Genomic DNA, 22,309 nt, shown 5'->3' on the forward strand with positions numbered 1-22,309 from the left:
GAAAGGGGCTAGAATCTGAAAGGGACTTCCCTGGCGACCCAGTGATTCTGATGCCTCTTTCCAATGCAAGAGGTTAGGGTTCGATCCCGGGTCAGGGAGCTGAGTCTCACGTGCCTTGAAGTCAACAAACCAGAACATAAAACAGGAGAAATATTGTTACAAATTTAGTAAATACTTTAAAAATTATTAAAAAAAACACATCAAAAAAATTTTAAGAGATATTAGATTCTGAAAAATATTTTTTATATCTTTTTTTTCTTTTGAAAGAAAAAAGAGTGTATTGACTTTCAAATGGAAACAGACATAGAACAGGAAGCAGGTGAAGAGGTAATCCTTTCAGAGCCTGCAGCACACTTTCTTAAAGCTGGGGGGTGAAGGCCCTAGCAGATAAAATTGTAATTCTATTCCAGAAAGAGGCCTGCTTTGAGCCAGTTCTGGATGGTGAGTGTGGTGATGGGTTGGCTCACACTAGTTAGTCGTGTCTGACTCTGTGACGCCATGGACTGTAGCCTGCCAGGCTCCTCTGTCCATGGGATTCTCCAGGCAAGAATACTGGAGTGGGTTGTCATTTCCTTCTCCAGTGATGGGGTGGATTTGAACCTAATCTTGTCCAGTTAACTCTTGGAAACTGTGACAGTTCCATGCCCAGTGTACTGGGGCTCTTTTGGACTGGACACGATGTGATTCCTGGGTTTCTATTTCAAACAGGCTCAAGTCCACCCCTGGGGCTGAACTAAATTTTTCAGAAATACCTATTTCACTAATGGAGTCCTTTCCTCTTTCTTCCCTCCTTCCATCCCTCCCTTCTTTGCTTCCTTCCTTCCTTTCAACTAATAAATAGCTCCCCCCACTGCACCACCAACCCAGGGCCCACTGTGCTAGACACTCTAGAAGATAAACAGAAGGTTCTGGCAAATCTCAAGCCTTAAGCAGGATGGATTAGACTCATGCAAACATACTTGCACAGTGTATACAGACCCCAATAGGAGCCAAAGGGAAAATCCAGATAAGTGAGGGGAGATGCCTCTAGCTGACACCATCAGTAAAGATTTCCACAGAGCAGGCACTTCAGACAGCTCAAGGAAAAACAGGGTAGGATTTAGATACGCAGAGATGAGGCCTGCGGATTAGAGTAAGAAAGGGCATCCAGGGCAAAGGAAATAGATTTCACCATTAAAATGTCTTTTCTTTTCTCCTTGTCTTTCTTGACTGGGTGTTCTGGGGCAGTGCTCCTTAAACTTAATGTACAGATGAATTACCTGGCAATCTTGTTAAAATGCAGATTCTAATTCACCTGGTCTGGGTAGACAGAAATCTGCATCTCTAACAAGCTTCCAAGTAATACTGAAGCTGCTAGTCTGAAATGTGCACTTTCATTGGCAAAATCCTAAGCTGCATGTTGGCAAGGTGAGGCTGTATCAGTGGGGAATTATAGGGTCACCCATGGCTGGGCAGGTCCACATGGCCTGAGAGCCTCTGGGACATAGCATTACAGCGCTTCTTTCACTGTTAGTCTTTGGCAGGGCTCAGGGGCCATAACAAACAGAAGGGAAAGAGCTGCCGGATGCAACAGAGATGACCTGTCCTCAGTTTGTGAACGGATTGCATCATTCTATCCTGTAAACGAGCAGCACAGAGGCCAGGGAGAGATGGCAGCTCTGTGTGTGTAAGCAGAAGAAGGAATTCTTTGTTCGCTCAAAGCCTAGCTGCTTCTCTGGATCTTGGCGGAGAAAGTCATTTTAAAACAAAAATAGGTCCTTCAAAAGCATTGATTAGGATGCTTCAGTCTATCAAACTCTGAATTTAACGCAACAAACCAGGTCTGAGTTAAGGTGGAGGGGTAGCTGAAGGTGATCGTTAATTGTCTTAGTAGATTTTTATTTTTCAGCTGGATACTATTGTTCAGGAAGGATTTTTAATTCAAGTAAGTTAAGAGAGAAGAGGAGTTACACCTGAATATTTGTGATTGAAATTCAGAACTAGTCACTGTCTAAACTTATGTATGTCTTAGTAAATCCTGAGTCCTAACTTAATAAGTACAAATGTTGAAATCTTTAAACTATTAATTCCCCTTCCCACCCCAGCCTTAGGTCTTTTCTTTGGAAATAGTAATAGGTGAAAACACTAGGACACTTGGGCAGGAGAAGGGGGAAATTTTATAAAAAGCACCTTCTATATAAGTAAAATTGTTTTTGTGAAAATAGGAATGCTATAGTGCATCTGTAGAGATAAAATATGATTGCTATAGCACAGAGGCTTCTTAGAAACAGCTTGGCTTGGAAATCCAAAACATATTATAGGTTTCCCTCTCCCATTTTTCTGGAAGTTACCAAGATAGTGGTCATGGGTGGAAAGTAATATTTATTCAGCACTTCCTGTGGGCAGGTACTATGCTAAATATTATGTGTGTGTTCTTTTTAATCCTCCAATTAAAACCCTGTGCATTTTTTGGAGATAAGAAATCTAGTATTTAGACTTTGCCCAAGGCTAAAAACAAGAAGAGTTGAAACACAGGTTCAAACATAATCTGCCTAAAATAAAATTCATGTCCTTTCTCCCATAGTATGCAATTATTTAAAAACAGAGCAATGAAGTCCAGGACATAACCCAGTCTTTTTGCAAGACTAAAACTTCTTTAGTTTTATTTTTTTCAAGGAATTGCTTCTTGTTTTATTCTATGTCTTATATATGTTGGTATATGAAAGTTGAAGCAGCTTAGAGGATAAAGTAAAATCATTAAAGAAGCAAAAAGGAGCTTTGAGGAAAATGGAAGGCAAATAAAGATAAAAGGAAGACAGAATGGCTGTTTGTCACGCCTCTAAGTAATGTTCTCCTACAATGAATGGCAGTTGACTCAGTTCTACCATGTTTCATGTCAATAGTTAATATTTACCCTGTTCTCACAAGCACAGGAGACAAAGAAACTAGAGGGTTTGTAAATTAGGAACAAAATGTTATCTTATAGCAATCAGTCAAAAAAGAAGATGAACTCCAGTTATAAACTGGGTAGAAATCTTAAAAAGTAAAACCACAGAACAAGACTAATTGTGAAGGAAATAGAATAGGATCCCAGACATAAGCTCCATTGATACATGTATAAGTGTTAGTTGCTCAGTTGTGTCCAACTCTATGCAACCCCATAGACTGTAGCCCACCAGGCTCCTCTGCTCATGGGATTCTCCAGGCAAGAATACTAGAGTAGGTAGCCATTCCCTTCACCAGAGGATCTTCACCACCCAGGAATAGAATCCGGGTCTTCTGCATTGCAGGTGGATTCTTTACCATCTGAACCACCAGGGAAGCCCTGCAGGCCTTCTGTACCCCACCATATCCATGCCACTAGAAATGAGACATTTCATTTCCGATCTACAAATGATACCTACAAGCAAGAGCCACATCTATCCTAGCCTGGGGATGCTCACTACTATTGCCAGGGGAATCACTATGGAAAGTGAAATGAGACCCCAAATTTCAAAAGAATCTATAGTTTTGAAGACAGTGGATGGGAATAAGTGATAAACTATAGAATGATAGGGAAAGGAACTAAAAGTTCTTCAATATATTATTTCTACCCCTCACAGCTAGGATAGTTTCTCTTATCACTCCTCATACTGTGGAATTTTATTATGCAAATGTTCCTCTGAGACCACAAAATATTCCTAAAATTGCATATATCTTTGGAAAGGTTGATAGTCTTCCATAGATGAATTGTGATTTAGTTTACTCAAGTTATTTTATTTAGTTCTAATTTGTGGTATACTAAAAGAATGCTGATTTTTAAGACTAGAAAGCAACAGCCACTCTGGGTGAGATAGGTGACTAGAGGCACTTAGGAAAGGTTTTAGGAGAATGCTGGGGGAAAGGCACAAAAGGAGCAGAAAGGAGCTAAAGATTCTTTTTACCTATTTTAAGACCAAGACTGGTGCTATACTCACTGAGACAGGAAAAGAAATGTCCTCCTTTTTGACCCTTCTCTACAGAGTGCATCCAACCCTGGTACCATTACAAACAGCAAATATTATTAATAAATAGGCTTCTCTGAGCTGGTTTAGTGACACAGCTCTTCTAGGAAAATGAATGGTGTGCCACACAACTTAAAGAAAGACTCTTTGAGGTCTAAAAACAATGTATAATTTTTGGTTGATTGAACCATATGAAATTGCCAATATTCAAGTGACTGTGACCAACAAAAATAGTGGTTTCACATGGATCAGCCTAAACAGTGATAAATTGAGGCTTCCTGGATTTCTCACCTGAAGTCACATCCTTGGAATGAAGAATTTGGAAAGCTATTAACCATGCCATATAAGATATTTTTTTAAAATACTGATTTTACCAGACTTGAAGATATACTGTGATTGATGATGCTATACCATAAGTTACGGTGTTAAAAATAGCAATGTTATAATGCACAGTTCCCTAGGTCAAGCTCTTTGTTTCATGGCAATTCAACCCATTTGTTATTTAGACAGTAACTCCTATAGCAATGGCAATCTAGGACACGTAAACGTGTTGGTGTTTTAGGCCGTGGTTGACCGTGGGCAAAATTCAGGAGAACCCTACCTGAACTGTTTTTCTTATACCACTCAATGCTCGGGTTCACCATGTGATCTGGTATCCTCATGGCCATGAGTTGACTTGTGTCATAAGAGAAAACCACTTTCATGGTTTCCTTTTCTATTCCAGAACATAAGTCATTTAAAAGTCTGCAGTTTGGCATCTTCAGTGCTATAGTTTTAGGGTCAGACTTTAAGGGAAAAAGTTTTCATGCTCGTTGGGTATTTCTGTAATTATATGTAAGAAACCGGTAACAATAGCAGTTTTGGGGGAGGGAAACTTACTTTTTCTCTCTAGTGAGTTTTTTTTTTTTTTTTGCCTTGAGCTTCTTTTTTATTATCACGTATTAATTACACAAATAATAAAATAATTAAAAAACAAATACAATTAATTTAAAATTTAAGTAGACAAAGCATTTTACTTTGTAAAAGCACAAAGCCACTCCCTTTATAAGTGTTTACATCCTGTTTTTCTTGCTGTCCTGTACAACCTTATCATTGTTGTGATTTTTAAAAATAATTCTTAGGAACTGTGGGAAGCAAAACAGGGATACCAGAGATTTTGATGATGGAAATGGCTATTTATTCTGCAAATATTTGCAATTACCTGTTATGCGCTAGGTCCTGGGCCAGGTACTTCCTTCTTTCCATAACTTCTTATATAAACACCTAAGTTTTTTTTTTTTTTCTTTGCAAGGTCTGCATGCTTAAAATGCTTCCCATAAAGAAGCAGTGGTCTGTTCTTCAGGAATGCAGCAACCAGTGAATTCACCTTCAGGAGGAATCTCCCAGGGCAATGAGGGAAGTCCTAGGTGTCTGGTTGAAGCAGAGACTACAACTGATGATGTCTGCTCCCATGTATGTGGGGTGGGGGTGAGGGCGGGGGTGGGAAAGCCATTTTGAGTTAGATCTGTAATATTGAGAAAACAAAAGATAAAAAGGAAGATTTTAAAAAAGGAAGGTGGTAGAGGGGAAGTGGCAATAGAAACTAGTACAGGGACTTTTGTTTTTCCCTTCCAGTTTTCAGTTCAGTTCAGTCACTCAGTCATGTCCAACTCTTCGTGACCCCATGGACTATAGCATGCCAGGCTTCCCTATCCATCACTAACTCCCAGAGCTCACTCAAACTCATGTCCATTGAGTCAGTGATGCCATCCAACCATCTCATCCTCTATTGTCCCCTTCGCCTCCCGCCTTCAATCTTTTCCGGCATCAGGGTCTTCTCCAATGAGTTAGTTCTTCCCATCAGGTGGGAGTATTGGCCAAAGTATTGGAGTTTCAGCTTCAACATCAGTCCTTCCAATGAATATTCAGAACTGATTTCCTTTAGGATGGACTGGTTGGATCTCCCTGCAGTCCAAGGGACTCTCAAGAGTCTTCTGCAACACTACAGTTCAAAAACATTAATTCTTCGGCACTCAGTTTTCTTTATAGTCCAACTCTCACATCCATACATGACTACTGGAAAAACCATAGCTTTGACTAGATGGATCTTTGTCAGCAAAGTAATGTCTCTGCTTTTTAATATGCTGTCTAGGTTGGTCATAGCTTTCCTTCCAAGGAGCAAACGTCCTTTAATTTCAGGGCTGCAGTCACCATCTGCAGTGATTTTGGAGCCCCCCAAAATAAAGTCTCTCACTGTTTCCATTCTTTCCCCATCTACTTGCCATGAAGTGATGGGACCAGACACCATGATCTTAGTTTTCTGAATGTTGACTTTTAAGCCAACTTTTTCACTCACCTCTTTCACTTTCATCAAGAGGCTCTTTAGTTCTTCTTCACTTTCTGCTATAAGGGTGGTGTCATCTGCATATCTGAGGTTATTTCGCCCAGCAATCTTGATTCCAGCTTGTGCTTCAACCAGTCCAGCATTTTGCATGATGTACTCCACATATAAGTTAAATAAGCAGGGTGACAATATACAGCCTTGACGTACTTCTTTCCTGATTTGGAAGCAGTCTGTTGTTCCATGTCCAGTTCTAACTGTTGCTTCTTGACCTGCATACAGGTTTTTCAGGAGGCAGGTCAGGTAGTCTGGTATTCCCATCTCTTGAAGAATTTTCCACAGTTTGTTGTGATCTACATGGTCAAAGGCTTTGGCATAGTCAATGAGGCAGAAGTAGATGTTTTTTATTTTAAATTCTCTTGCTTTTTTGATGATCCAACGGATGTTGGCAATTTGATCTCTGGTTCCTCTGTCTTTTCTAAAGCTAGCTTGAACGTCTGGAAGTTCATGGTTCACGTACTGTTGAAGCCTGGCTTGGAGGATTTTGAGCATTACTTTGCTAGGGTGTGAGATGAGTGCAATTGTGTGGTAGTCTGAACATTCTTTGGCATTGCCTTTCTTTGGGATTGGAATGAAAACTGACCTTTTCCAGTCCTGTGGCCACTGCTGAGTTTTCCAAATTTGCTGGCATATTGAGTGCAGCACAGCATCATCTTTCAGGATTTGAAATAGCTCAACTGGAATTTCATCACCTCCTCTAGCTTTGTTCATAGTGATGCTTCCTAAGGCCCACTTGACTTCACATTCCAGGATGTCTGGCTCTAGGTGAGTGATCACACCATCGTGGTTATCTGGGTCATGAAGATCTTTTTTGTATAGTTCTTCTGTGTATTCTTGCCACCTCTTCTTAATATCTTCTGCTTATGTTAGGTCCATACCATTTCTGCCATCTATTGGGCCCATCTTTGCATGAAATGTTCCTGTGGTATCTCTAATTTTCTTGAAGAGATCTCTAGTCTTTCCCATTCTATTGTTTTCCTCTATTTGTTTGCACTGATCACTAAGGAAGGCTTTCTTATCTCTCCTTGCTATCCCCTGAAACTCTGCATTCAAATGGGTATATCTTTCCTTTTCCCCTTTGCCTTTAGCTTCTCCTATTTTCTCAGCTATTTGTAAGGCCTCCTCAGACAACCATTTTGCCTTTTGGCATTTCTTTTTCTTGGGGATGGTCTTGATCACTGCCTCCTGTACAATGTCACGAACCTTCATCCATAGTTCTTCAGGCACTCTGTCTATTAGATTTAATCCCTTGAATCTATTTCTCACTTTCACTGTATAGTCATAAGGGATTTGATTTAGGTCACACCTGAATGGTACAGTGGTTTTTCCCTACTTTCTTCAATTTAAGCCTGAATTTGGCCACAAGGCGGTCACAATCATGTTCCAGTTTTACTGAGATAGAACTGACATACAGCACTGTATGCATTTAAGGTATACAGCACAATTATTTGACTTAAATACATCATGAAAGTATTATCACAGTAAGTTTAGTGAACATCCTTCATCTTGTGTACATAAATTCCTTGTGATAAGATCTCTTAGGATTTGCTCACTTACCTTTCATATATAACATGTAGCAGTGTCAATTATATTTATCATGGTTTACATTATATACTCAGTACAGATTTATCTCATAACTGGAAGTTTCTACTTTTGACTATCTTCATCCATTCCCCTTCCCCCCACCTCTAGCCTCTGGTGATGACAGATCTGATCTCTTTTTCTTTGAGTTTGTTTTTAAAGTATGATTGATCTATAATGCTGTGTTGGTTCCTGTTACATGACATAGTCATTCGATATTTCTATACATTTCAAAATGATCACCATGGTAAGCCTGGTTACCATCTGTCATCATAGTAAGATATCACATTGTTAATGACTATATTCCATACTGCACATTTTATACCTGTAACTCACTTATTTTGCAGCTAGAGGTCTGTACCTCTTAATCTCCCTCACGTATTCCTTTCTGCACAAGGACATTTTAATTCACAAAATCATTGAATTACCCAAAAGCAGATTCTGAAGACCTGTAAACAGAATTCTGAATACACAGAGAGCTTGCTAAATCAAAGATGCTTACTACCTAAGACTATTTTTGTAAAGCTATAGAACTTCCTTGTTTAAATTTAGATTTCATATAGATGATGTGTAGATAAGAACAATGCCTTATATTTGCTTAAATTTTCAGAGCTTTCAAAGCCCTTAGACGTACACTGCTCTAAATCCTCACATAAATGCTATGAGAACTGTTTTTCATTTCACAGACCAGGAATTTGCAGCTTAGAAGTGAAGCCATTTGCCCATGGAAACCTGGTAGAAAATGGCTGAGGCTTAGACCCAGGAGCCCTACTTGGCACTAAGCTAGCCTACCAAGAGCCTCTCCAGAAATAAGCAGAAACATGTGAATTTATTAGGGAAATCCCTTTAATTAAAAAAAAAAAGAAAAGCCACAACACTGAATATGCCCCGCACTGTGCTGTGCTTAGTCACTCAGATGTATCCACTCTTTGCCACCCCATAGACTGTAGCCCACCAGGCTACTCTGTTCATGGGGATTCCCCAGACAAGAATACTGGAGTGGTTTGCCATGTCCTCCTCCAGGGGATCGTCCCCACTCAGGGACTGAACCCAGGTCTTCTGCATTGTAGGCACATTCTTTACCAACTGAGCCACCAGGGAAGCCCGGATATGCCCTAGGTATCCCCATTTCTCCCATTCTCCTCTTCCAAACCACCTTCCTGGGTCTGCAGCCCAGCCCATCCTCCTAAAGTTCAGTTTGGATTATGTCACTTTCTTCCCCCAGCATCTGTTAGCGCCACACAGCCTACAAAATGAATTCAGCTTCCACAGACTGGCAGCCAAATCCTCTGCCTCAGCTCCTATCCACTTCTCCGACCCTCTTTCCCATTCAGTATGGTGTTTCTTGTTCCTTATATTCTAATCAAGCAGACCAGGATACTACCACTGACACCCCAGCAGGGCCTGACCTAGGGTGAGGCAGGCTGCAAAATTTCACCAGACATCAAAGAACTGAATCATCAAGATAAACGTTTCACTGCAGTATTTTTAAAAATGAATGCAAAAATTGAAAAATATAAAAATTTAAAATAAAACCGGGTCGTGTTACTGGTTTTTCCTCTTTTTTCCCCTAGACTCCAAAATGCTTCAGCAGAGTACCGTTTCAGACCCAAAGTGACTTTCCACTTGGGTACTTTAAGGTGCTTCCCAAGAGTTAGTACTCACACCCCTTTCCACATCAGTATCTTCCTTCTCCTCTTGAATGCCTCAGCATTTATCTACAGCGCTCTTCTGCCTGGAAAACCTATTTCCTTTAGTAACTGGTGGTACTTTGATGGGAATCTGAATCATCTGGGTTCCTCAGTGCCTTCCCAAACCACAGTGGGCACTCAACTGCTCTTTGCTTAAAGAACACAGAAATCACAGTCCTCATATTGGCCGGCTGTGGGGCTGAGCAGAGAAGGAACTCAGATATGTTTTGTCTGGTCCAGAGTGTTTTAAAAAAACTGAATTAGTTATCAAGATAGAAAAATCAGGATATTTTACATTAAAAACAAAACAAAAAACCTCTGTCGTTTCTTGAAAATACGCAGAAAATCTAGTCTTGCAGGACACCCGAGGGAATTTGGAGCCCAGTGACTCTGTCTTGAGACTTCTCTCCAATTCACTCGCTGCCCATTTCATTCTCCGACACTGCCTGCCAGGCCCTAGCTTGAGTTCGAGACCCCAGATCTGAAGGAACGAGTACCCTGGATAAAACCCATCTGCCGGGTCCACCTGTTCTTTCCGGGAGAATAAATTTCCTCACCCTCCTTTCTAGGCTTGCAGAGGAGCTCACGGAAGCAGCTCACCTTTCTAACCCACAAACTTCCCAAAACCCGTGAAACTTGCAAGGCCCTCCGAACACCGCGTCTGCCCCGCCCTTTGCTCCCGGGTCCCCTCCCTGCACCAGCCCCTCCCTCCCTGCCCCACCTCCCGCGCTCGGGAGCTCGGGGCGGGTCCCCGGCCCCCAGCTCAGCCTTCTGCCCCAGGGCCGGGGCGCGGGAGTTCGCCCACGGCCGCACTGGGCATGCTCAGAGGCGGCCGCGGGGGCAGCCTCGCTTCGCAGGCGCTCGCTCTCGGCGGCGGGCGGGCTCGCGGCTGCAGCTGGAGCTCCAGCGCCCGGAGTTGGAGTTGCCGGGAGTTTCCCCCCCCAGCCCCTCCCGCCTCGCGCGCGGCAGCAGGAGCCGGCGCGGGAGGCGCGAGCGGTGGCCAGCCAGCACCCGAGCAGGCAGAGCTCGTCCGGAGCCCGGAGCCCCGTACGGGGCAGTTCCCGGGGAGGAGCCTCGCGGGCTGGGACGCGTGCGGCGCACTGGCACTGTCTGGGCACAGACCGCGCTGCAAGGTAGGGCCGGGGCGTGGGGAGCCGGGCAGAGGCCAGTCCGGGGCGGGGGGGATGCGGCTGCAGCAGCCGTGGCTTTTGGAGCGCCCGGCGCGCTGTCTGATGCGTGTGGCCAGGTCAGGGACCCCGCTGCGGGGCGGCGGGAGTAGGCAGGCGCCCAGGGAGATGCTTTCAAGTTGGCGGGCGGCGGGAGAGGGGGCTGCGTGCTGGGGTGCAGCTGTTTTGTGCGCGCAGAGCGGGACTTGGGTCCCTGGTTCCGTACCCCCCACCACCCCCACCAAACCAGGGACCCGGTGTGCGGGCAGGGCTGGGGAAGCCGCAGAGCGGAGCAGTTTGCTTCGAGAAAGTTGAGGGGAGAGCCCTTTTTTTCTCACTGTCCCCGCGGTAGCATGGTCCCGGGGGTGCCGCCCCGAGGCCCCCAGTGTGGAGGAGCTGAGAGGGGTCGCTGCGCTCCTGGGCTAAGTTCCTCCACCCCCGACTGAAACCCACGAATCACCCAGATCTTCGCTTTCCTGGCTAGCTTCTTTTAGTAAAATCATTCCTGCCAAAGCTGAGGTAGGCTGTTCGGGAGGGCATGGCTCTCTGCCTCCAAGACCCTTAGCGGGGCGACGCCACCTCTTCAACCTTAGACGTGGCCAAGGGCGCCGAGTTCCCAGTGAGCGCTGATGGTGCGCGCTGAATGGAGCCTCACACACATGGCGCGGAACGTGGCTCAGGGGGATGGCCCGATTTTTCCTCTAGCCTTTTCTTAGCTTTTGAACACTCCACCAGCCCCGCCTGGTTCATCTTCGCTGAGGACCGGACCTGGAGGGGAGGGCCAGGTGGAGAGCGTGGGCTGACATGCTGTCCTTAGGAGAGGATGCCTCGGTTGTATTTGGCTTGGGCTCCAGCCCCAAGGACTTTACAAGGAACCCGCTCCCCTTTCAGTGATTCTTCTTCAGGGACCTGGTGGGAAGGAATAAGGGTGGTGGGTCCCCAAGAATATCCATTTCATCCTATCATCTCCTAAGATTGCGTTCCAGGCGACCCCAGGACCCTGGAACTGGCCGTGCTATAGATTAGAACAATGTGGAGGATGCTGACGGTTTCTCCTAGCTCTTACTTTTTTCACTTCTTGTTTTGAGTTTTGGGGTTTTGCCTGCACACGAGTCAGAGCTGCTCTGTCATAACCCGGGGGGTGGAGGAGCTTCAGCCTGGCAGTGAGCCTCTGTTCGCCTCCAAGGCTGCTAGTGGGAATTGGTCCAGAAATGATTATGCAGGCTAGAAATATGCCTCTTTTTTCCCTCTCTCTCTTGGCTGAACACCTTGGCTGTTGGTTTGTGTGTTAAGTTCTTAAAGGAGAACCCACACACTGTTCAAGTTCCATGTTTTAGGGGTTCACCATTTCTGCTACAGGCTCTTCTCTTCGCCTTTTTTCCTGATGTAGGGGGTGGAGGAATCTGCTTTGGGACAGATTGCCAAATGTGGAAATCTCCTGGTATTGGTACATAGGTTCTAGAGATAGATCTGAGGTCAAATTTTAGGTTTCCAGCACGATTACTGTGCAGACTGACAAACTGTTATTCACTGTGAACTTCAGTTTTCTCTTCTGTCAAATGGGGATAATAGTGGCCTTCACTCCTTTCCATGCAGGTTGTTGTGAGACTTGGGAATAATGGGCATAAAAAGTGCTAAGAAAACTTGAAAGCACCATTTATGTCTTCCTGTGCCTGGTCTCTTTACCCAGTGTTTTTGAATTAACTAGTCCTTTTAATTAGGACAAGCCACCTAAGCCTTCTCCCCTTAGCCACTCCTCACCAAAAGGTCTGGTGTCTCAGGTCTTTGGAATCACTCTTTATCTTCCTTTTTCCCCTCTCTTGCCTTAAATCCATCTCCCTTTTGATTTAAAGAGTCGACGCTCCAGTTCTCATATTTATCGGAAGGAAGCAGCATGGTGTAGATTAGGAGATGGCGCTGGTGGGGGTGCCTTATCAGTGTTCAGAGTCCTGGGCCCCAGAACTGGCATGTAAACCAGGCCCCAGTTTGAGAACCGAGGTTGAGTCTGAAGGAGTCAGCAGACCCTGGGCTGGAGCTCTGACTTGGTCTCTTAACAGTGACCTTGAACTAAGGACTCAACCCCTGATCAGTGGAATCAGTCTATGAGATTGAGGGCTAGTGCTGATCAGAGGCAAAAACAGGTGAGATTGCCTCTCACTCAGTTAATAAGGGTTTAATCAGGTTCCTGACCCCCTCCTCACAGGTATGTTGCATCTTCCGTCATCCTAGGGCAGCGGTTCTCAAACAGGAGCACCCGAGTTCCCTGGAGGGCTTGTTAAGCCACTGCTCCTGGCTGCACTGCCGGAGCCTCTCTGGATCCAGGGTTAGGGGAAGGGGGCATCTCAAGAGTTGCATCTCTAACTAGTTGCAGATGATGCCAGTGCTGCTGTTCCAGGGACCATGCAAGAGAGGTGGGGTTTGTTCTGAAACGCCATTATTTTAATATGTCATCTGTAGAGGCAGGGTTTCTTTGGGGCGTTTTGGGAACTTGCCTCAAGCATTTTCTATTTCAGATACCTGTGCCACTTCCCATTGTCCAGTTTTAGGTAAATCTGATCACTCTTCAAATGAATGATATTTACATAAAAAGACCCCTTCTTTTCATACTGTAAAATACTTAGCCTCTGGTTTCCAGATCACTCTTGGATAGACTCATGTTGGTGACCTTGATATTGATAAATCCAGCAAATACCCGATTTCCTTTCTTTGGGGATCTCAGACATTTGTGGTGAGGAGGCTGTAAGAAGTCCTGGCAGCTTGAACCTGAAGATTAGAGAACAGGTGAATCACTTATGAGCAAGATTAAAAAGAATTTTCTATGTATGGTGTCTTCTCTGAAGAGACAGCTTACCCAGGCCTTGGGGGCAGGTGACAGATGTCCTGTGGTGGTCAGATCTGGTGAAGGCCTCCCATTTCTTCTGGAAGATGATGGTGCTGGTAGTAACTGAGGGAGACTACCTTTCACTCTCTGAGACGGGGGATGCCAGCTTTAAGGAGCAGCGGTGCAGTATCAGTATTGCGCTGTGTGATTGAGCTGGTAATCCGACCACTACTTGTGCACACCCCAATGTTAAACTCATCTCCTTGTTCCCCATGCTATGGTCCTGGGCTGACATTTCGCCATGACTTATGGCCTAGGTTGTGGCCTTGAATTTTAGCTGCTTTGTGTCAGGCTTCGGGAATCTGCTGGAAATCAGGGAGATTCCTGAGATGACATTCAAGGGCAGGAATAAGGTTTGTGTAACACCCAAATGAACTGTGTGTCTGAGGGGGGTCAGCACTTGAACCAGTTCTTATGTTGAGGTGCCAAATGTAGTCCCAGCTGACTGTCCGGCTTTATCTCAGCTTTCCATTTGTACTTTGTTGTAGTTTTAACAAGATTAGCACTAGAGAAACCTATCAGTAAATCAGAAACCTATTCAAAAACTCAAGTGTACCACTTAGTGTTTTAATAGATAAAACTGCAAGGCCCATGCCTGTCTTCCTGACCATAATCAACACTCACTAAAGACACAATCTTTAGCCTGTAATTCTTTAGATCTGCTAATTGCTAATATAAATGGTTTCTTCTGCTTCACACGAGTAGGGAACATTTCTGTTTTCAAATTCTCTTCCATAACGTGATGTTTATATTTTGGGTGTTGCCCCTGCTTTTTGCTGGGAGGATTTCTTTTCAGTGTGGCGGAAGCTTCTTATCACTGTTGCTCACTTCTCTCAGCACATGACCACTTGATATCTTTGCACCCTAGTCTGCTGTGAGACCATCATTTTGATACTCGATTTCTTTTTGATCTCCAGGGCTGTTGTCACTGGGTCCTAGAGAGCCTGTGGTCTGTTCCTGGAAGGCTCTTCTCAACCATCCTGAAGGATGCTTTTAAACTGACACTCAAGATTTTTCCACACTAGCTCATTTCTGAGATCCAATTTTTTTTTTTCCTTTTTCCTTTTCATCATTTTCCAATTTCAAAATTCCAGATGGGTCTGAAAAATTATAAACACATTCAATGTATGGTTTCTTTTTTCTCTTCCAGTAAGCTGGCATGTTAATAATGACTTCCAGTGAATGGCATCTTAAGACAAGTTTGGTTCTTGACCTAGGTAGAAAATGTGATTTCTGTTGTCCAGCTGATAAAATTGAGCAGCCGTTGAATTAGCTCAGCAATTACCAGAGTATTGGGGAGAAAAGACTGTTGGGTGGATGTTAATAGGTGGTTTTTTTTTTTTTTTTTTAATAGGTGGGTTTTTGTAAAGGGCAAATCAATTTGGGTGGCTTTCCCCTTCTGCAGAGGTTCTCAACATATGCATCATTGTATCAAAAACTCTGAAAAGTACTACACTTAACCATATCAACATCAGAGAACTTGGTTCTATTTATCCAATGAGACTTCCCAGAGCATTTTTGAGGTTATGTGTGTATCTTCCAGGACTCCTTTACTGCATCAGCGCATCCCAGCAGTTCTAAAGTATTGCTTAACACCATCTCTGGGTGGGTGGTTTCACCTGGTCTATCCCTAAAATATCAGGGCATCAATAAATTATGGGTATTAATTGGTGCATGAACTCTACAGATGATTCCTGTTTATTTCAGAGTAGAGAGAAGCTATTTTAGCTGTGGTGGCTGAAGAAGCTTCTGTGGAGGGGCTCGACTGTGAAACCGCTGGAACTGAAGGGTAGTACTCTTATGAAGAGGAGAAGGAGCATTTTAGGTTGGTGGTGTCAGGGCGTAGGGGGGTGAAATTGTACTTGTGCCGGCAGGTAAATAGTTTTCAGAGCGTATAAGAATTCTTAAGGGCTGTGCCTAGCCCAGAGTGAGACCACTGGAACCTGTGGCGGAGGTCAAAGAATCTGTCAAGTTCTTTCTTGATGCTGTAAGTTCACTGAGCTAGCAGATGAGTTCTTGTGACCACAGGCGAGCTTGTTGTGGGTAAGGCAGAGGGGCCCAGCACTCATGTTGAAAGCAAGTGGGGGTGCATAGGACTAGAGAGAAAGTGTTCCTAGGCTTTCTGGGAATAGTGGTTCAAGATGCAGAGGGATTAATTCAAATATAAATCCAACTGAAGAGGGAATCTTGACTGGAGCTTCAGAAATAAGAAGAAAGAGCTCTTACAACTCAGTAAAAAGGCAAATGTTGTTTACTCAAGATGTCTGATTCTTTTGCGACTCCATGGACTATAGCCCACTAGGTTCCTTTGTCCATGGGATTTCCCAGGCAAGAATACTGGAGTGGGTTGCCATTTCCTCCTCCAGGGGATCTTCCTGACCCAGGGATTGAACTTGTGTCTCCTGCATTGGCAGGCAGATTCTTTACCACTGAGCCACCAGCAAAGCCGGAAAGGCAAATAACCCAACTGAGAAAGGGGCAAAGGATTTAAATATTCTTTTTTTTTCCCCCTCAGGTACGATATGCAAATGGTCAATAAGGAGAGGAAAAGATGCTCAATGTTATTAGTCATTGGGGGAATACAAATTGAAACCTCAGTGAGGTGCCACTTCACATCCATCAGGATGGCTATGATCAAAAAGATGTATAATAACAAGTATTGGTAAGGATGTGGAGAAATCAGAACGCTCCCACATTACATTGTTGATGGGAATGGAAAATAGTGCAACTGCTTTGGAAAACAGGCAGTTCCTCAAAATGTTAAATGTCAGGGTATCTCATGACCAATTCTCCTCCTTGGTATATCCCCAAGAGAATAGAAAACATGTTCATGCAGACATTTGTACACAAATGTTCATGGTAGCAATATTCATAATAGCCCCAAAGTGGAAACAAACCCGATGTCCACAAACTGATAAATGAATAAACAAAATCCAAATGTTGAAATACTGTTCATCTATAAAGAGAATGAAATTTGATTTATGCTTCAACACAGATGGACCTTGAAAGCATGCTATATGAAAAAAGCCACATATTGTTTGATTTCATTATTAAATGTCCAGAAGAGGCAAATCCAAAGTGATAAAAAGTTACATTAGTGGCTGCCAGGGGCTGGGAGTGGCTGTTGATGGTCATAGAATTTATTTTGGGAGTGATGAAAATATTCTGGGATGGCTGGACAACTTTGAATACCTTAAAACTACTGAATTGTATACTTTAAAAGGGTAAATTTTGCAGTGTGTAAAAATCTCAAGAGGAAAAAAAAGCAAGAATGCCACTGTGGGTAAAGTGAAAGGAGAATAATAAGAAAAAGGTGGTGAGAGATGCAGGAATAGGCTGTCCATCTCAGGCCAGGTTTTCTGCTCTTGGAAAAATAAAAGGTATCTAGATAATTTCTTTCTGTTTGTTTGTCTTTGAATCTTCTGGGATTTTTCTGTTACTCTTTCATCCTAGAGTCCTTCCTCTGAATTAAAAGGTTGCATTCCAAGTTGTTCCTGAGTCAGTGGGATGGTTTTCATGGCTAATTCCCTGTGATCTTTAGATAGGAGCGTGTTTGTGGCGACAGAGAAAACTAAGTCCATGTTTAGGCTTTTTTGTTGTGATCCACTCAAGAGCAATGGGCAGGTCCAACTGGGCAGCTTATATTTAGCTTCTCCTTTAAGATTGGACTGTGGTAAACGTTTTAGCATCATCTTCTAAGTGGTTGTGGAACTGTGTCAAGACTACCCTTAAAAAAAAAAATCTATGTATTTAAACAAGGTTCATGTGGCACTTAACACTGTAACTAAAAATGGGGTCCAGTTGCTTGCTGCTCAAAAGCCAGTAAAAAGGCAAGGTTGGTAGAAAGGAAAGTTTGCCTTATGTTGGATGCTGGCAACGTGGAGTGGGGTGAAGCAGTAGCAGGGAGGGGGGCGATCTGCCTAAACCAGTGGGTTAGAGCTTTTATAGGCTGAGGGAGGGGGCTACATGTAGGAACCGCACAGTCAACTCTGACAGTCATCTTGAAATTGTCATCGGTTGTCTGACCAGCATCATCTTGATTGTTTAAAATACAGTTAATCTTTAGTTACAGGGTCTGTTTCCATTTCTTGAGGCCAGTTCTCGGAATTGTGGCAGTTCATGTATGGATGTGAGAGTTGGACTATAAAGAAAGCTGAGCGCCGAAGAATTGATGGTTTTAAACTGTGGTGTTGGAGAAGACTCTTGAGAGTCCTGTGGACTGCAAGGAGATCCAACCAGTCCATCCTAAAGGAGATCAGTCCTGAGTGTTCATTGGAAGGTTTGATGTTGAAGCTGAAATTCCAATACTTTGGCCACCTGATGCAAAGAGCTGACTCATTTGAAAAGACCCTGATACTGGGAAAGATTGAAGGTGGGAGGAGAAGGGGATGACAGAGGATGAGATAGTTAGATGGCATCACCAACTCAGTAGATATGAGTTTGGGTAAACTCTGGGAGTTGGTGATGGACAGGGAGGCCTGGCGTGCTGTGGTCCATTGGGTTGCAAAGAGTCGGACACAGCTGAGTAACTGAACTGAATTGATGTCATGGCTACAGTCTGATCATCGTGTAGTTAACTTCTTCCACCTGGTGGAGGTTTCAGTATGTATATGACAGCTCACAGGATATGGCTCAGAATATTATCTATAGCCCTTGAGAAGGAACTAAAGGTCCTTGACTGTGCTTAATGACTATTACTATTTGGTCTCCTTTGACTGTTTTCCTTTGTTTCTGCGTGTTCTCACTGCTCTGATGAAGCTTATTCTTTGGTTAAAGTTTTTCCACAGACAGAAGGCAGGCAGAGGACAAGGGGGACGAGAACTACAGGGTCCTGCCCCATTTCAGCACTACACAAGTGCCAGTGTATTTGGGTCCAGGAGTTGTGATGTGCGGTGGAGCATTTCCCCTCAGATGGAGACTGTTTCTCACCTCTGTAACCTAGTGTGGTGTAGCTTACCTGCACTTCTCCAGCTCATAGACAAGGAGCACCCAGGGATCTTGTTAACATGCTGATTCTGATTCGGTAGGGGTTGGGGTCAGGGATTCTGCTCTTAAAACAAATTCCCACTGATGCGGGTGCTGCCAGTCCATGGACCACTGGGAGTCGAAGCTGATATAGCATGAAGATATAGCATCGGAGTAGGACAGAGCTGAATGTGAAATGTGGCTCCACTATTAATTTGCTGTGGGAACTTGGGCAAGGTAATTAACATCTGAGCCGCAGCTTTCTTACCTGTAAGATCAGAGCAAGACCTGGCTCGTAGAAAAGTAACTGACATGCAGTTAGAATGTTAAATGTTCATTGCCTTCTCCTTCCCACAAGGGCTAAGGAACCCATGATTGGGACTAAGGAAAAATTATATGCAAGAAAGCCAAGGGCTTCCAAGACCAGCTCACCAAGGAACCTTAGGAGCAACTGAGCAGCCCAGTGTGCCCGAAGAAGTTTTGGATTTGTGTGGGTGAGGGTGGTGTGGTGGAGAGAGGCTGTAGGGGAATGGGGTATGATGATCGTTCATGTAGATGGGAGGAAATGAAGGGACCTAAAATGCACACCCCTGTTGAGGTTCATTCACAGTAGGAGTGAACATTTCTGGGGATCAGGTTGAAAATATTTGCTTTGTTCTTGGCTTTAGAAATTCTGGGCATTTCATTAGTTTATCTTCTGTGAATCTGTTAAACTCTGGGAAGGTTCAGTTGAATTAGGTGAATGGGGAACAACAGAAGAAGAAAAATTAAGAGCTAAGTCCTGGCGCCAGCTATAATTCTCCCATCCGGAGCTTATGTCACTGCTCTCCCCGAGCCTCAGTTTCTCCTGATGCTCTCTGGAACCAATTCTTCCCGGCCAGCCTGCCTCGTGGGCTTGGTTTGAGGCTCAGATGAACAGCACCTGGGGAAGGGTATTTGCCCTCTAAGACGATGGGCCTTTGTAAAATGTTGACCGTCATTCAGCAGCGCTGGCTTGGGTAATGGCGTCCTCTCGGGGTTACACAAGGTGAGCCGTGGCCTGTTAACTTTTGTTCTGTTTCTGTCTCCTTTGTCATCGTCCCGAGGGGAGGAAATAAGAGCATGTGTTTACCTTTGAGTTATGTTGATGGCTCCTTGTCACTTTCCTCTGGGGAAGAAATTACACTCAAATAGTTTGTAAGATTTGAACAAAACCACAAGTGCAGTGACTCAAACTCGTTTCCAGTCTTCACAGCCTGAAATTCACCGCTTTCCTAAGGATGGTAATTTTGCCCTATTTCACCTTGTTTGGCTGTTTTGTGGATTGGCAGGTGTGGGTCTTTAATGTCTGATGGCGCTGAAGGAAAGGGCCACTTTGTTAAAGAGCCAGGGCTGAGTGTTTAAACTGGTCCTGCACCAACATCACGCAATCAAAGATAAGGTATTCAGGTTGAAGCTGAATACATTAGGCTTCATAGGCACGACTGTGTCCTTCCCAAACGCAGAAGTGGAAATGATCTGATTTCTGAGGCCAGTGAATACGTGTTACACTCTAGTTACTTTTCATAACTACTGTTGGTCAGAGAGGGTAGATACGAGCAAGCTGGTCTTTGTTTTTAGACTTCTTAGGAATATGTTGCCTGATAGTCTAAGGTGACAGCTAGGAGTATTTAGTGGTTGAGAAGTTAATATTAAATTCTTGAAGAATTTAATCTATCCTATCATTAAGGAGCAGTGAGGATCTAGGTATAGAAAGCTGGGTGTTCCTGAAGTAAGTCCTCTTAAAATTAAATTCTTATGCAACCATAATAGTAGTTTAAAAAGTAAGTTGAGGGTAGAAATTTGGTGCTTATATATAAAGCTCAATGCTAAGAAAGTGGACATTTCTCCCAGTGTCATCCACTGGAAAATGAGACTTTTCCCCTTTTAATTAGATCCTTTTCTGACCTTTCCAACCAAACACCCCCTGGTCTATCTGGTTGATTTTTTAAAAAATGAAACAAGGAATGTTGAACTCAGACACCTTGTTTATGAACAGCCTTGCTTTCAAACCCCCTTAGACTGTGAACTCCTCCAGAGGCCAGGATCTTCATTACTTTATCTCTGAGGCTTCATGTGTCTGGCATGCAGGAGGGAATCAATAAAAATAGGTTGAGTTGGTCAGCTGTTTTCTTCTGGGATTCCCCCTTCCGGTCTAGTGTATTAATTTTCCTGACCATGTTGTATTTGATTAGCATTTCCCTAGAGGTCCTTGTGTACTACCATAGTACATGGTTATAAGCCCTTAAGATACTGATTCCTTTCATTCTCCTAGCCGCTCTCAGAGGTAGGTACTATTAGTTATCCTTATTTGACAGTTGAAAAAGCTGAGGCCAAGAAAGGTCATGTTGATATCAGCCAGGGTTCTTGGTCTTCCTTAATCAGTAGAAATTGATCAGAGGCCAGACAGGAAATTGAGGCGAGGCTTTATTGTGGCCCCTGCTGAAACAGGAGGGATTGAAAAGAAGTAACAGGTTCTCTTGCCTGCTCCCTGAGCGGGGTGAGCTAGCTGGTTCTTTATATGGCGTGAGGGTAGGGGTGTGTCCAAGGGTCAGGTTGGTGACTTAGGTGGTTTGCCCATCCCTTTGGTGGTGCTGAGCGCAAGGGGCACGCGCAGTACCCTGCCCGACACTCTAGTTTTGCTTCTCACACCTTGTTTTTGCTCCCAGCTCTTCAGAAGTAGCAGTTGGATTTTTGGTCTTTTTGTATCTTATCCATAAATTTGCCCCTACTGCGCATGCAAGCAGTAATATTTTTAGTCCCTTCAAGTTTCTCTGTATTTTGTCGTTTGAGGAGACGTTTGTCCAGGTGCATGGACTGCAGCAGAGTGTCCCAGGTCCCAGCCCATCTCAATGTGATTTGTGTAAGACCCGAAGCTGCCGTGTAGAGGGCTGGAAGTGAACCAGATGCTTGGGACTCAGAGATTCTGCTCTCTGTGGACAAGACAAGCGGCCAAGCTTTAGGAGACGCCCCTCTCCTCGCTACTCAGGGCTCCAAGTTACCTTCCTCTCCCTTCCAATGGCTTTCCTGAGCACTGCAGAGAAATGAGGGCAGACACACCTTCTTTCCATCTCCCCCACCTCCTTTGTCCTCTGCCCTTTCCTGCCCACTTTCGAGTTCCAGGAAAATGCGACCCTGAGTTTGGAAAATAGAATAAGGTGCAGCACCATGGCCCACGGGTGTGGGCCCAGCCCTGGGGGGAGGCCATTCACACAGGGGTTGTCAGACTGAACCCCCTTTACCTGGGCGAGGCTGTGGACTCCAGTCCTGGGCCTCTCAACTTGTCAGGTGAAAGGCAGGGTGACCGAGGTCAGTGCCTCTCACTCCTTTAAGTACACGTGAATCACCTGTTAAGGCACAGATTCTGCTTCATTCGGACCGAGGTGGGGCCTGGAATTTTCTCACAGGCTTCTAGGAGTGTTGAGGCTGCTGGTCCTTGGCCCAAGGCCCTAAAGGAGCCCCGAGGCCGTGAGAGGCCGCACCTGCTCTTCCAAGCGCTGTCCTGCCTGCTCAGCCCTGTCCGACCCTTTGTGACCCCATGGACTATAGCTTGCTAAGCTTCTCTGGCCATGGGATTCTCCAGACAAGAACACTGGAGTGGGCTGCCATTTCCTTCTCCAGTCTTGCCTGAAACAGGCCTAATTCCTAACCTGGGACTCAGGAGA

At 44.4% G+C, this 22,309-nt stretch overlaps 1 protein-coding gene across 2 annotated transcripts in view; it reads left to right on the plus strand.

Annotated features, from left to right (window-relative positions):
• Positions 1-10,387: 10,387 nt before the first annotated feature.
• Positions 10,388-22,309, plus strand: part of STXBP6 (syntaxin binding protein 6) — a 257,695-nt gene continuing 245,773 nt past the window's right edge. Inside the window, exon 1 of one of the 2 annotated variants that reach the window (XM_043434654.1) lies at positions 10,388-10,747. The gene's annotated coding sequence lies outside the window, so the exon portion shown is untranslated. The remainder of the gene's footprint in view (positions 10,748-22,309) is intronic. The other variant, XM_043434655.1, reaches the window with a different exon arrangement.

Source organism: Cervus canadensis, chromosome 17, assembly GCF_019320065.1.
Source record: "Cervus canadensis isolate Bull #8, Minnesota chromosome 17, ASM1932006v1, whole genome shotgun sequence".
Lineage (NCBI taxonomy): Eukaryota > Metazoa > Chordata > Mammalia > Artiodactyla > Cervidae > Cervus > Cervus canadensis.